The 13,090-nt window shown below is 36.3% G+C and overlaps 1 protein-coding gene across 1 annotated transcript in view; it reads right to left on the bottom strand.

Moving 5' to 3' along the window:
• RYR2 (ryanodine receptor 2) overlaps positions 1–13,090 on the bottom strand; it is a 547,432-nt gene that overhangs the window by 288,191 nt on the left and 246,151 nt on the right. The gene's annotated exons all lie outside the window — the stretch shown is intronic.

The raw sequence follows: 13,090 nt of genomic DNA on the forward strand, positions 1-13,090 counted from the left end.
AATTAGAATTTCATAGCCCAAGTAATAGGGAAAAGTAATATCATTAGTAATTATATTAATACAGAATACATACAGCTCATATTAAAGACATTCATGTGTTACATCCTACTTTCTTGAGCTTCCTGGGAAAATTCTACCAGAATCAGTCAATAGATATTTTCTCCTGCAATCTGTTTAGTTGGTATCATTTTAACTTTCTTTACCTTAATATGCAAAGTCTCCATTCCATCAATCATTCTGAAATTTAGCTAATGAGGAATATATGTGGAACTAAATAAATACATTCAATATACTCACTTTCCAAGGTATCAAAATTCTTTTGCAGTTATTAGCTCTCAATTTTGCTGTAGCATATAATCCAGTAATTAAAATAAAACAGTAAGATTAATAAGCTATATATACTGGGCTTCAGTTTCTTTTTTAAAATATCTTTTTGCTCGGAAAAATAAAAACAACTGGCAAACTGCCAGTTTCATCTGCATTAAATTACCAAAGATATAAACAAAAAATTGATAGCACTTGGCCCCACTGATGAGCTGTCATGTTAAGTAGCAATTTAGTTTTGTGCTTCATTCCCACCTGACCCACATTTTTCCTAAGCAGGTATTCTAAATGAGCCTTTGAAAAAAGCATTCAGTATAATATCACTAAAGGGGCAATTAAAGTGGTGTACAAAAAACATGGCAGAATACCAAAAACACTAAGCAGAAAAACCTTTTCTTTTTTTTCTAGCCTCTTCCACCTCTCAAGCTTCCTTGTTTAGTAGGAATCAGGTTAAATGAAGCTTGGAAGTCATTATGCTGTGAAGGATGTGCAGTAAACATGAAAAGATTATGTCAAACTTCAGTGGATGTTAGGTGTAAATTTCAAAACCAAATCAGCCCTTCAAGTACCTTGGAACAAATGGGAAAATCTCAGATGACTGCACACCAGAGATATTAAGGACAAGTTTTGCTGGAAGCACATCTACTAAAAATGCATACTGGGCTGACATTTTCACAGAAAGAATAGAGAGAGAATTAAAAAACCCTTCTCCAGGAAACAAATACAGGAGAATTAATTTCAACATAGAAATTAGCAAGGAAACGGACAAGGGATATATTTTTTCTATGACTTCACTTCCTTGTTTTTAAGTAAATGTAATACGATGAAGTGCCTGGGAGGCCTCCCTTACCCCACCCAATTCCTTTTTTATCAATTTCTTTTTACTCCAAGGCCTTCCACTACCCCACAGCCCCTTTGAAACAAAACACAAGGTATCCAATGCCCCAAGGAGGGGTCATCTGAAGAGAGAGACCACAGAAAGCCATTCTAATGGCTTTTGGATTTTAAAAAACAGGCTTTGAAAATTCACTGCAGAGACAAAAGTCTTTTAGATAAAAGGCCTCCTGATATTTGAATATCAAAAAAACAAACCCTTGAGACTTGAGGAAAACCAGATAAAGACTCCTTCTCCTGCCCAGACAGGTTCCAGAGCCTAGAGGACAGGGGAGCTGGAGGGAAGCCAAAGCTCCCCAACACCCACCCAGGTAGAGACAAGGAAGATCCCAGGGCCAAGGTGAACTTCTGTCTTGCTTCCAGAGCATACGGAGGAAAATGGCCAGGTCTTAGAATCTCCTACACTCAACCCCTTCCTTGCATAACACAACTTCAGAAAAATAAATATGGCAACCAACCAAGTCTAGGCTGATAGACCACCCTCCCCACTCGCTCCACCAACAGACTGCAATACTCAAATTGCCAGAAAGAGTATTCTTAGGTTTCTGACACTCCCTAAACTGACTTAAAGGAAGCTAAAAAAAGAGCAGTGACCTGGAGTACTCAACAGAAATGAGAAGAAACCCACTGTGTAGACCCATTACCAAAGACCAGTGGGGAAAACAGGTATCCCATAGGATACCAGCAGCGATGAATGAAGACAATTGCAAAGACACTCCCCTGACCAAACTTGAGTCAGGCTCCTCTGAGCCCCCCTCTTTCGGACTGGGACTCTGACCTTGGGCTCTGTCCTTGTTCCAATTAGTTCCATTTTAGCAAGAACCCTACTGGATCAGTTTAACAAAAATCCTCCATCCTTGATATCTGATCACATTCTTCATCTCCCACCCTTGACATCTTATCACAAGGTCTGCCTTCAACAAGAATCCTATCAAGTTGCTTTTGCAGAATCCCCCTTCTCCTTGATGTTTCCTATTGGTAATCTTCTATTCACTGCCCTCCCCTACCCCTGATCCTTCTCCTTGGCAATAAATCCCCACTTCTCCTTGTTCAGAATGGAGTTCAGTTTGACACAAAGGTCCCTCTTCCCCTATTGCAATAGTTCCTGAATAAAATTTGCCCTTATAGCTTTAACTTCTGTCCAGCTCTAATTTGCTTTGACATAATTCAGTCATCACAGCAAAATCAAAGGAGGTGGAGCACGGATCCAGTGTCTCCTCCCCAACGGGTGAGTGTCCCAAACACAGGTAGCCCCAGTGGTAAGAGGGAGGTAGACATTGAATTCAAATTCAACAACAAATACTCATTCAGTGGTAGAATTAAAACATTCTAGGCCCTATTCTAGGAACTAATGATATATCATTGAATAACATGGACAAAAAAAGTCTATAGGAATTATGTTCTGATAGAGAATCAGGCAATAAAGTGCAAAACAATAGTATGTTAGATGTAAGTGCTGTGGGGAAGAATAAAAGAGAAAAGGGGGTATGCGGAAATGTACAATTTTTAAAAAGGAGCAATTTTATTTTTTTTATTAAATAGGGAATAATCTTAAAGAAGTGAAGAAGGATTGCTTTAAGATGACATTTGAATCAAAACTTAAAGGTGAAAATAAACACAGAAAACATTGATTTTAACAGTTTGCCCTGAACAGACTAGGATTAAGTTTCTAATACTAAGCTTCATTCTGGTGCAATGTCCATTGGGCTTAAATATGAAATTAAACCTGATCAGAGAAAATAAAGAACATTACATATTAGCACATTTTTAAATTTGTAATTTGTGAAATTTACTCATTACACATAAACGGAGTGTATAAATCTGTTTTTTTTTTTCTTCATGATCACAGTGCTTCATCATTAAAGAAAAAATCCAACTGTATTTGTAACACCATCTTTCATTTAGGTAAATATTTACATAAACTGAATGTGGTACATGTGCTATGTCTATGTAAGCAGTATATATATATATCATGGGCCTACACATTCAGCATCCAAGCCTTCAAATTAGAAAGTCATTTATATATACCTATATGCATTGAGAATATCATTCTTAGCCTTTTATGTGCCCACATATGCCTGAGATACCACTCATCCCTTCACTTCCCATCACTACCAGGGGCTTCACAGAATTAGTGGTAAGAAGGTGATTGGGGACAGAGGGAATTTACCACTGGATTTAAAGACCTCTCAAGACAATTCTAAACACTACCAATTCATAATTCAACACTACCTGTTACCTCCCAGTGATATATACAGGCAACCAATTCCTGATCTACTATGTTTGTGCTATTTTAATAACACAGATAAGTGCTAAAGGAAAGTTTAATAAATGGCACTGGTATTCAGACAAGATTTTTTTCATTTTTTTTAAAAAGATTTTATTTATTTATTTGAGAGAGAGAGCACACAAGCCAGGGGGAAAGACAGGAGAGGGAGAGCAGACTTCCTGCTTGAGCAGGGTGCCTGACACGGGACTCAATCCCAGGACCCTGGCGTCATGACCTGAGCCAAAAGCAGATGCTTACCTGACTGAGCTACCCAGGCGCCCTGGATTTTTTTCATTTAAACCTATAATTCTGTTCTGTTTTTAAATCTCAATTACTCAGGCATATTAGAAATTGGCAATCATAAGCTCTCTAAGTGGATTCTTTCCACTGCATTTTTCTTTGTCCCTATTGTAAATGGACTCTGTTCATCAAACTGTGCAGTGGGTCAAGAGCTTCACTTTACAACAAATGTAGGAAGATCCATGAATTTAAGAATTGATGATAATATGTTACACTCTTCAACTGCCTGTTTGTTTTGAGGAGGAATAAGAAGGGGGGAAAGAACTATGACGAATCACACATTCCACAAAAGTCCTTAAGGAATTTTAATGAAATGATTTGTATTATACATAAGGAAAAAAATACTCAATTACCCTATTTTCAAATAGGAAATGCAGCATATAATTCAAATGACACTTTGAGTCTATGTGCATCCTTAAATCTGAAATGGGTCTCTTGTAGGCAGCATGTAGTTGGATCTTTTTTTTTTTTTCCATCCAGCCCCTCTGTGCCTTTTGATTGGTAAATTCAACCCATGTGCATTTAGAGTAATTGTTCATATGTAAGAACTTATTCATGAATGCCATCTTATTCATTACTTTCTGGTCCTTTTGAATTTCCATTGTATTTTCCCTCTCTGTTCATGCCTACTTTTGTACATTGGTTATACTCCACAGAGATATGCTCTGTTTCCCTTTGTCTTTTGCAGATCCACTCTAGGCATTTGCTTTGTGGTTACCTTGTGAATGACATAAAATAGCTTACAGATAAAACAGTCCATTTTAAGCTGATAGTAACATATCTTCAAATACCTATGAAGAGGGGTAGAGGGAGAGAGAGAGATTCCCAAACAGACTCTGCACGGAGCAAGGAGCCCGACCTGGAGCTTGATCTCACGACCCTGAGATCATGACCTGAGCTGAAATCAAGAGTTAGACACTCAACCAACTGAGCCACCCAGGTGCCCTGCAGCTATAGTTCTTATTACTCTTCTACTTTGACTTCCATACTATAGTTGCATGGTTAACATACCATCCAAATATAGAGTAACGGTTCTCTGAGTCTGATTTTTCCCCATTATCAGTGTGCTGTTAGCTTTCACATGCTGCTATATTCTTGGGTTAGCATCTTCCCATTTCAGCATGAAGAATTCCTTTCAGCATTTCTTGCAAGGCAGGTCTAGAGGTGGTGAACCCCCTCAGCTTTTGTCTGGGAAAGCCTTTATTTCTCTTTCATATGTGAAGGATAACTTTGCCAGACAGAGTATTCTTGGCAGGCAATTTTTATCTTTCAACACTTTGAATACATCATTCCACTCTCTCCTGGCCTGTGAGAGTTTCTGTTGAGAAATCTGGGATAGCCTAATGGGGGTTCCTTTGTCAGTTACTTTTTTTTCCCCCTGGCTTCAAGATTCTTTATGGTTGATTTTTGACAGTTTCATTAAAATGTGTCTTGGAGAAGGTCTTTTTACACTGAGATAACAGGGTATGCTATTAGCTTCATGGACTTGTACGTCCAAGTCTTTCCCCAGGTTTGGGAAGTTCTTGGCTATTATTTCTTTAAATAAACTCTGCCCCTTCTCCTTCCCTTCTCCTTCTAGAGCCTGATCATTCAGATATTTGCTTTTCTGATAGAATCTGAGAGCTTTTTTTAGCCTTTCTTCACTCTTTTTAAACTTAGTTCCCCTCTCCTCCTCTAAGTGTATTTATTCTGTATTCGTATTCTCCAAGCCATTATTCTTCCTCCACCTGATCTGCCCTGAGACAGATATTCTCCGCTACATTCTTCATCTCATTCACTGAATTCTTCAGGTTCAGTATTTCCATTTGATTCTTTTTTAGAATCTCAATTGCTTTGGTAAAGAGCTCCTTCTTTTTTTTTTTTTTTTTAAAGATTTCATTTATTTATTTGAGAGACAGAGTGAGAGAGAGAAAGAGCACAAGAGGGGGGAGCAAGAGAGGGAGAAGCAGACTCCCTGCTGAGCAGGGAGCCCGATGCGGGACTCGATCCCGGGACTCCAGGATCATGACCTGAGCCGAAGGCAGTCGCTCAACCAGCTGAGCCACCCAGGCGCCCGTAAAGAGCTCCTTCTGTTCATTAACTTTACTCCTGATTTCACTGGATTGTCTTTGAGTTTTCTTGTAGCTTGTTGAATTTCTTCATAACAGCTATTTTGAATTATCAGATGGTAATATTCTATGCCTTTGAGCTTGGTTGCTGGAAAATTATTTTCTTTTTGTGATGCCGTATTTCCTTGATTTTTCATATTACTTGTAGGTATGCATTTTTGCTTGTGCATTTGAAATAACCAAGACCCTCTTAATTAGCTCTGTGTCTTCTCTGGTTCTTACAGTCTGCTAGGCAGGTTATTAGAAACCTCTGTTGTTGTTGTTGTTTTTTAATTTCCAGAGGGGTATGCTATATTTCAGGTTTGTGGATTCTCCCTTGCCCACCAAGGGTGGCTTGTGTTCTGAGCATGCTCCCCATCTCCTGAAGCTTGCCTTTCTGGACATACTCAGGAGCACACACCCAGCTGGCAGAGTTGGGGGAAGTATGGATTTAACACTTGGTGAGTTGGGGATGCCCACGGACTTGGTAGGGAGATGGGGTAGGGCATGTCACTCCCAAAGGCTTGTGGGTGGACTTTCTGCTGAGCAGATTAAAGACTGTTTGAAATTCTTACCTCCCTCTTTCCCCAAATCCTCCCAAAGCTCTCATGACTAAGCTCCCACCATAGTACTCTGGGTTTTGGTGGACAGAAATGGGTTTCCCTAGCTGCATCCTGCCAACTGGGAAAACTGAATCCTCTCTCACCATCTGCCTCTTTGCCTGCAAAAGAGTCACCTCTACCAATAAATGAGCCCCAAAAGGCTCCTTCTTAAAAGTAGGGCAGTGCCTACAAAGTTTCTCTTCCCACTTTCACTATGATTCAACTCATATTTTTCTTTTCCTTTCTTCTTCAACAGTGTGTTGGCATCTGCCTTTTGGAAGCTGGATTTCTGCAAGTTCTCTGTGGTCAGTGAGTGCCTGCTCAGTTCAGCACACGCCCAATTCTTGCCCATTAGCCCCAAGAGGGGTCCAGGCAGTTTCACCAGCTACTCAGGTTCCACAGTTTCTATGGAGTTTGTCTGTATCCTAACATCTGCACTGGTGAGTGAGATTCCTCTTGAGTCCCTTGGGGTAAGGTGCAAAGTCTGGAAACCTCCACAAAGATGCTCTTGTTTATGTATGGATGTCTAATTTGTTGATTACAAAGCGGGATAAAAAGGAGAAACAACTTCTGAGTCATGTTGCTGATGTCACTCCTGTACTAGGCATTTTAGAAACTAGGGGCATTGTAATAAACAAAGCCCAGCCCTTATTGAGTGCATATCCACAGAGGTCTGTTCCTCTTCTGTTAGATTTATTCCTATGTTTCTCAACTGTCTTAGATATTAAGGATTTGTTTATTTCTTTTTGCATTTGTACATGATATCTAAATGGTATTTAAAAGATATCTAGCAATATTACTGAATTTATTGTTAACAAATAATTCTGTAGATTCTCCTGAGTTTTCCATGTCATAATAATATTACCTGCTGTTGATGACAATTTGATTTCTTCCTTTCCAATACTCATACTGTTTTTCTTATCTCATTGCATTGGCTGTGTTGAATATATCAGGTAATAGTGGCTTTTACTATCTCATGCCTGAATCTTAAAGGAAAAATTTTTGGGCTTTACCTTATAGATTATTGGTTGCTGTTGGCCTTTTATCAGGTTAAGAAGGTTTTCTCAGATTATTGCTTGCTAAGAATTCATATGCTTATAAGTAAAACATCTTATAGTTATTTCTAAATGTACTGGGATAATTTTAAACTAGTATAATTCCTTTAATAGCTATAACTCTAATAACATTTTCTTTCTTCTTGACTCAGTTTTGGTATTACTCTACACAACTGTCCATATCACTTAAATTCAGAAAATTTTGGCATAAATTACATTTTGCTAGATCTCCTGAAAATATCCCTAAAATTGCTAAGTCTTTTTTTTCCCTTTATCAGTCTTTCCAGACTTTTTTTCCTGCTTATGAAAAATGCTTTCTCTAAGTAGTGTTTTATATAAACAATTCATATGTTTTGATACAATCTTTTCCTTTTCCATTTTTGTGTTTTTAAATTATCATGATGATACATTTGATTCACTAGTTATTTAGAACTACATTTTAATGTTTCTAAATATGTCATGGCTTTATATATATTTTTTGGTTGTTGCTATTAGTCCTTGTGATTCAGTGAATATGATCTTTATATCATTGTCCTCATGTCATAGATGCAAAATTGTATATATGTTCCTTATGTACAGTGTTCTATATATGTCAATATATTTTAGTTTATAGGAGTTAAAATTTTTATTAATCTTCATTAATATTTGTCTGTTGCACATATCAGTTTCTGAGAGTTGTGTTATGAATTATTACTATGATTGCACACTTGTCTATTTTGGAAAATCTATTAATATTTTGACTTTTTAAAACTATTTTACTTGGTGCATACATGAGTAATTATAGTATAAGGCTTGGGTTTTTTTTTTAAATCTTTGTACAGTGACCTTCTGTTCTTAATTTTGCTTTCAGAGCTATTTTGTCTTACATGGGACAATGGAAAGAAGGAAACTACAGTCTCCTTTTGAGTAATATTTCTTGGTACATCATGTTCTCATTAGTTTCAATTTTTCTATGTTCTAACTTTAGTTTTTATTTAAATACCAGTTAACATAGAGTGTAATATTTAGTTTTAGCTGCACTATGTAGTGATTCAACACTTCCATACAATACCCAGTGCTCATCTCAACAAGTGCACTCCTTAATCCCTATCACCTTCTTAGCCCATCCCCTCACCCACCTCCCCTTTGGTAACCACCTGTTTGTTCTCTATAGTTAAGAGTCTGTTTCTTGGTTTCTCTCTCTCCTTTTCCCTTTGCTCATTTGTTTTCTTTCTTAAATTCCACATATGAGTGAAATCATATGGTATTTGTCTTTCTTTGACTTATTTCACTTAGCATAATACACTCTAGTTCTATCCATGTTCTGGCAAATGGCAAGATTTCATTCTTTTTTATGGCTGAGTGACATTCCATTGTATATACACACCACATCTTCCTTATCCATTCATCAGTTGATGGACACTTGGGCTATTTCTATAATTTGGCTATTATAGATAATGCTGCTATAAACATTAGGGTGCATGTATCCCTCAGAATCAGCATTTTTGTATTCTTTGGGTAAATACCTAGTAGTGCAATATCTGGATCGTAGAGTAGTTCCATTTTTCTAAATTTATTGATGTGTCTTCACACAGCTGGGTTTTATTTTTGTGGAGTGTGTACAACATGAGTTACCTTTTTGGATCCAATCTGACAATCTCTGTATCTTACCTGAAAAAATAAATCCATTTGCCTTTATTGTGATTATTGATGGACTTGGATTTTCGCTATCATATTTTTATTTTTCAAAATAACTATTCTCGAGGTTCCTCAAAAAGTTGAAAACAGAGCTACTATATGACCCAGCAAGTACACCACTGGGTATTTACCCCAAAGATACAAATGTAGTGATCCGAAGGGGTATGTGTACCCCAATGTTTATAGCAGCAATGTCCACAATAGCCAAACAATGGAAAGAGCCAAGATGTCCATTGACAGATGAATGGATAAAGAAGATGTGCTATATATATACAATGGAATGTTATGCAGCCATCAAAAGGAATGAAATCTTGCCATTTGCAATGATGTGGATGGAACTGGACGGTATTATGCTGAGCGAAATAAGTCAATCAGAGACAGACATGTATCAAATGATCTCACTGATATGAGAAATTCTTAATCTCAGGAAACAAACTGAGGGTTGCTGGAGTGGTGGGGGTAGGAGGGATGGGGTGGCTGGGTGATAGACATTGGGGGGGGTATGTGCAATGGTGAGTGCTGTGAATTGTGTAAGACTGTTGAATCACAGACCTGTACCTCTAAAACAAATCATACATTATATGTTAAAAAAAAGAAGAAGATGGAAGGAAGGATAAAATGAAGGGGGGGAAATCAGAGGGGGAGATGAACCATGAGAGACTATGGACTCTGGGAAACAAACTGAGGGTTTTGAAGGGGAGGCAGGTGGGGGGACGGGGTAGCTGGGGGTGGGTATTAAGGAGGGCATGTGTTATAATGAGCACTGGGTGTTATATGCAAACAATGAATCATGGAACACTACATCAAAAACTAATGATGTAATGTATGGTGATTAACATAACATAATAAAATTTTTAAAAAAACTATTCTTGATACAAAAGAATATGCTTTAAAGCATTATAATAGAGTGAATTCCATTAATCCACCACATTAAGAATTAGAATATTATTAATACCACTGTATCTGTGTGCTCCTCATATATATATATATATATACACACACATATACATATTATATATAAATGTTTTGTTTTTCAGTCTTAAAGATAGTATTATACTTTATATAGCCTGTGGGATATATTCTTTTCTGACCTCAACATTATTTTTTAGGTTCATCTCTGTTGCCATTTATGACTAAAATTCATTCATTTTATTATGTGATTATATCCAACTTAATCCATCTTCCTACTGAAAAATATTTCTCCTATTCCTCTCCCTTATTTTTATGCCATTAAAAATAATATTTCTAAAAACAATGGCTTTCATGTTTGTTGGTGTGGACTTTCTCTAGGGCATATCTCTAGGAGTGACTGCTGGGTAAGAAGATGTGCAAATGTTTAATTTTATACAATTATGCCAAACTGCTTTAAAAATGATTGTAAACACATTCCAACCTTTTAGACTTGTGTGAATCTACATCCACATCAATCCTTGTTATTATCAAATTTCTTAATTTTTGCCAATAAATAATAAGATGGTATCTCATGGAAAATTGAGATGTAGTATAGACTGCCAGCAGGTGAATAGTTTCCATTTAATGGTGTCCTTTTAGTGTCCATTTCCCCCATCTATTTTCAAGTAATGCAGAACTACTAAAAGCAACACAAATAAAAGGCATCAGTAAAAAATTATGAAGGCAGAGGAGTTTAATCCATCCCTCAACAAGACTAACTTATTGCAAACCCTATGCTCTATGTATACATTGATCAATCATTTGATTTCTATTTATCTCAGATTTAGAGATAAATCTGAATTGAGGTGGCTATTACAGAAACATACATCAACCCATTTATTTCAACAGAAAAAAGAAGCCTGACATTTTCTGACCAAAAATAATTCTATTTAAACTGATGGTTTTCACAGTGAAAACTGGTTTTACTAATTAGGTTTTATGGCAAATGAATACCATAAACTGAATAAGCTACATTCTAACCCCAAGGGGGGGGGTTGTTTATTTTTTTAAGACTATTTTTTGGAGCAGTTTTATGTTCACAGCAGAATTGAGAAGAAGATACAGAGATATCCTCTGCCTCCACACACAAAGCTTTCCCCATTATCAACATTCTCCAAGCAAAGTGGTACATTTGTTACAATTCATGAACCTACATTGAGACATCATTATCATCCATTATCCTTTATCATCACCCCTGGCTTACATTAGGTGTTGTACATTTCATGGGTTTTGATAAATGTAAAATGACATTATCTGGTCATTACAGTGTCATATAAAATATTTTCACTGTCCTGAGAATCCCTGTGCTCTGACCATTCATCTCTTCCTACCTCCCAACTCCTGGCAACCACTGATATTTTTACTGACTCTATCGTGTTGTCTCTTCCAGAATGTCATATAGATGGAATCATACAGATTTCATACTTGTCAGAGTGACTACTTTGCCCCAAAGTTTTGACAAGACACACACACTCACACAAACACACACACATAGCACATGATAATAATAGTTTATTAAATATATTATGCTGGCAAAGGTAATCTGAAATTAGTATTTCCATCTTCTTATCCTTATGTACATCAGGTTAAGTACCTCTAAGTGAATGAGTAGCAGATATAACTACTAGTTTTTGTTGTTGTTTCTCATTTTAATAATGCCTTTATAATATAATTACCAAAAAAACTGAGATAGTGAGTGACTTTAATAAGAAGATAATAAATTCTTTCCCAAGTAAGGCAGTTTCTAATTTTTTGCTTTTAAAAAACTGAACAAGGAAGGACATGACTGAGTCATCATGTGATAGGTCATCAAATATGATTTCTGAGGATGAACCACTATTAAGTTCCAGTTCATTGAACTGAATGATTTTTTTTCTATCATTCTTTCAACAGATTTTTTTCTTTGAACTGAATTTTTTAATAAAAATGTATTTATTTATGTAAACAAAGAATGCAAATGACCCAGAACTTGTCTTTTTATCAATAAATGCTTATACATGGGTATATGATATAAATGGAAAAATAGCTGAATCCATTTCATTATGCACTATTTCCAATAAAATCTTACTTTTTACATTGATTTTTATCAAAAATGAATTTATGTTGAAGACTTGTATACCCAATTAATTATGTCAGAAGAAAATGTCAACATTTACTGACTGTGATCACAGAAAACAAAACAAAACTCAATTTAGATTTGGTTATAAAGAAGTATGATCAGAGGGATCAATCAAAATATATTTAATAGGGTTAACATTTTGTGAAGGAAATGGATTGGAAATACAATTCAAAGAGAAAAACAAAATGATGCAAAAAACATATTATCAACATTTATATATAGTTTTAAATAGATGATGGTACATATCTAATCACTGAGGATCTGCTTTTATTAAAGTGATTCTCAAAACTGACAAAGAAGTGTCATTTCAAAATGTAAATACGTGAAAATGCCCTAAAATAGCATCCAATGGAAGTGCTTAAACTTTTGAAGAAAACTTTTAGAACTTAAAAATATGCTACATAGTAACATAGCTTTTACACATTTTTTAACAGAATACCTGAGTAACAGTTTTTGTTGAACTACTTGCATGAACTGGCATCTGCAGAGCAAGCTCACGATTTCTATTTTGATTTTATGTTTATCAGGGGTAACTTGAGGTCAGGGTGATTGATGGAGAGTATGGGGTGGCTGCTTTGCTTTATCCTCATATTACTTAACACATGGCCAAACCTGCCATTTATAAAGCATAGGCCTTGGAAATTAAAACAAACATAATAACATGAAACAGCAATCATTCATCCAGAACTTACTCATTTAATACCAAACGTTTCCTCATGAAAAAGGTATCACCTGTTAGCAGCTGAGAAAGCTGAAGTTTTGAGAGGTTCAACAGGCTCACGGACAGAGGCTATAGCCCAGCAGGCAAAAAT

This window comes from Neomonachus schauinslandi, chromosome 6, assembly GCF_002201575.2.
Source record: "Neomonachus schauinslandi chromosome 6, ASM220157v2, whole genome shotgun sequence".
NCBI lineage: Eukaryota > Metazoa > Chordata > Mammalia > Carnivora > Phocidae > Neomonachus > Neomonachus schauinslandi.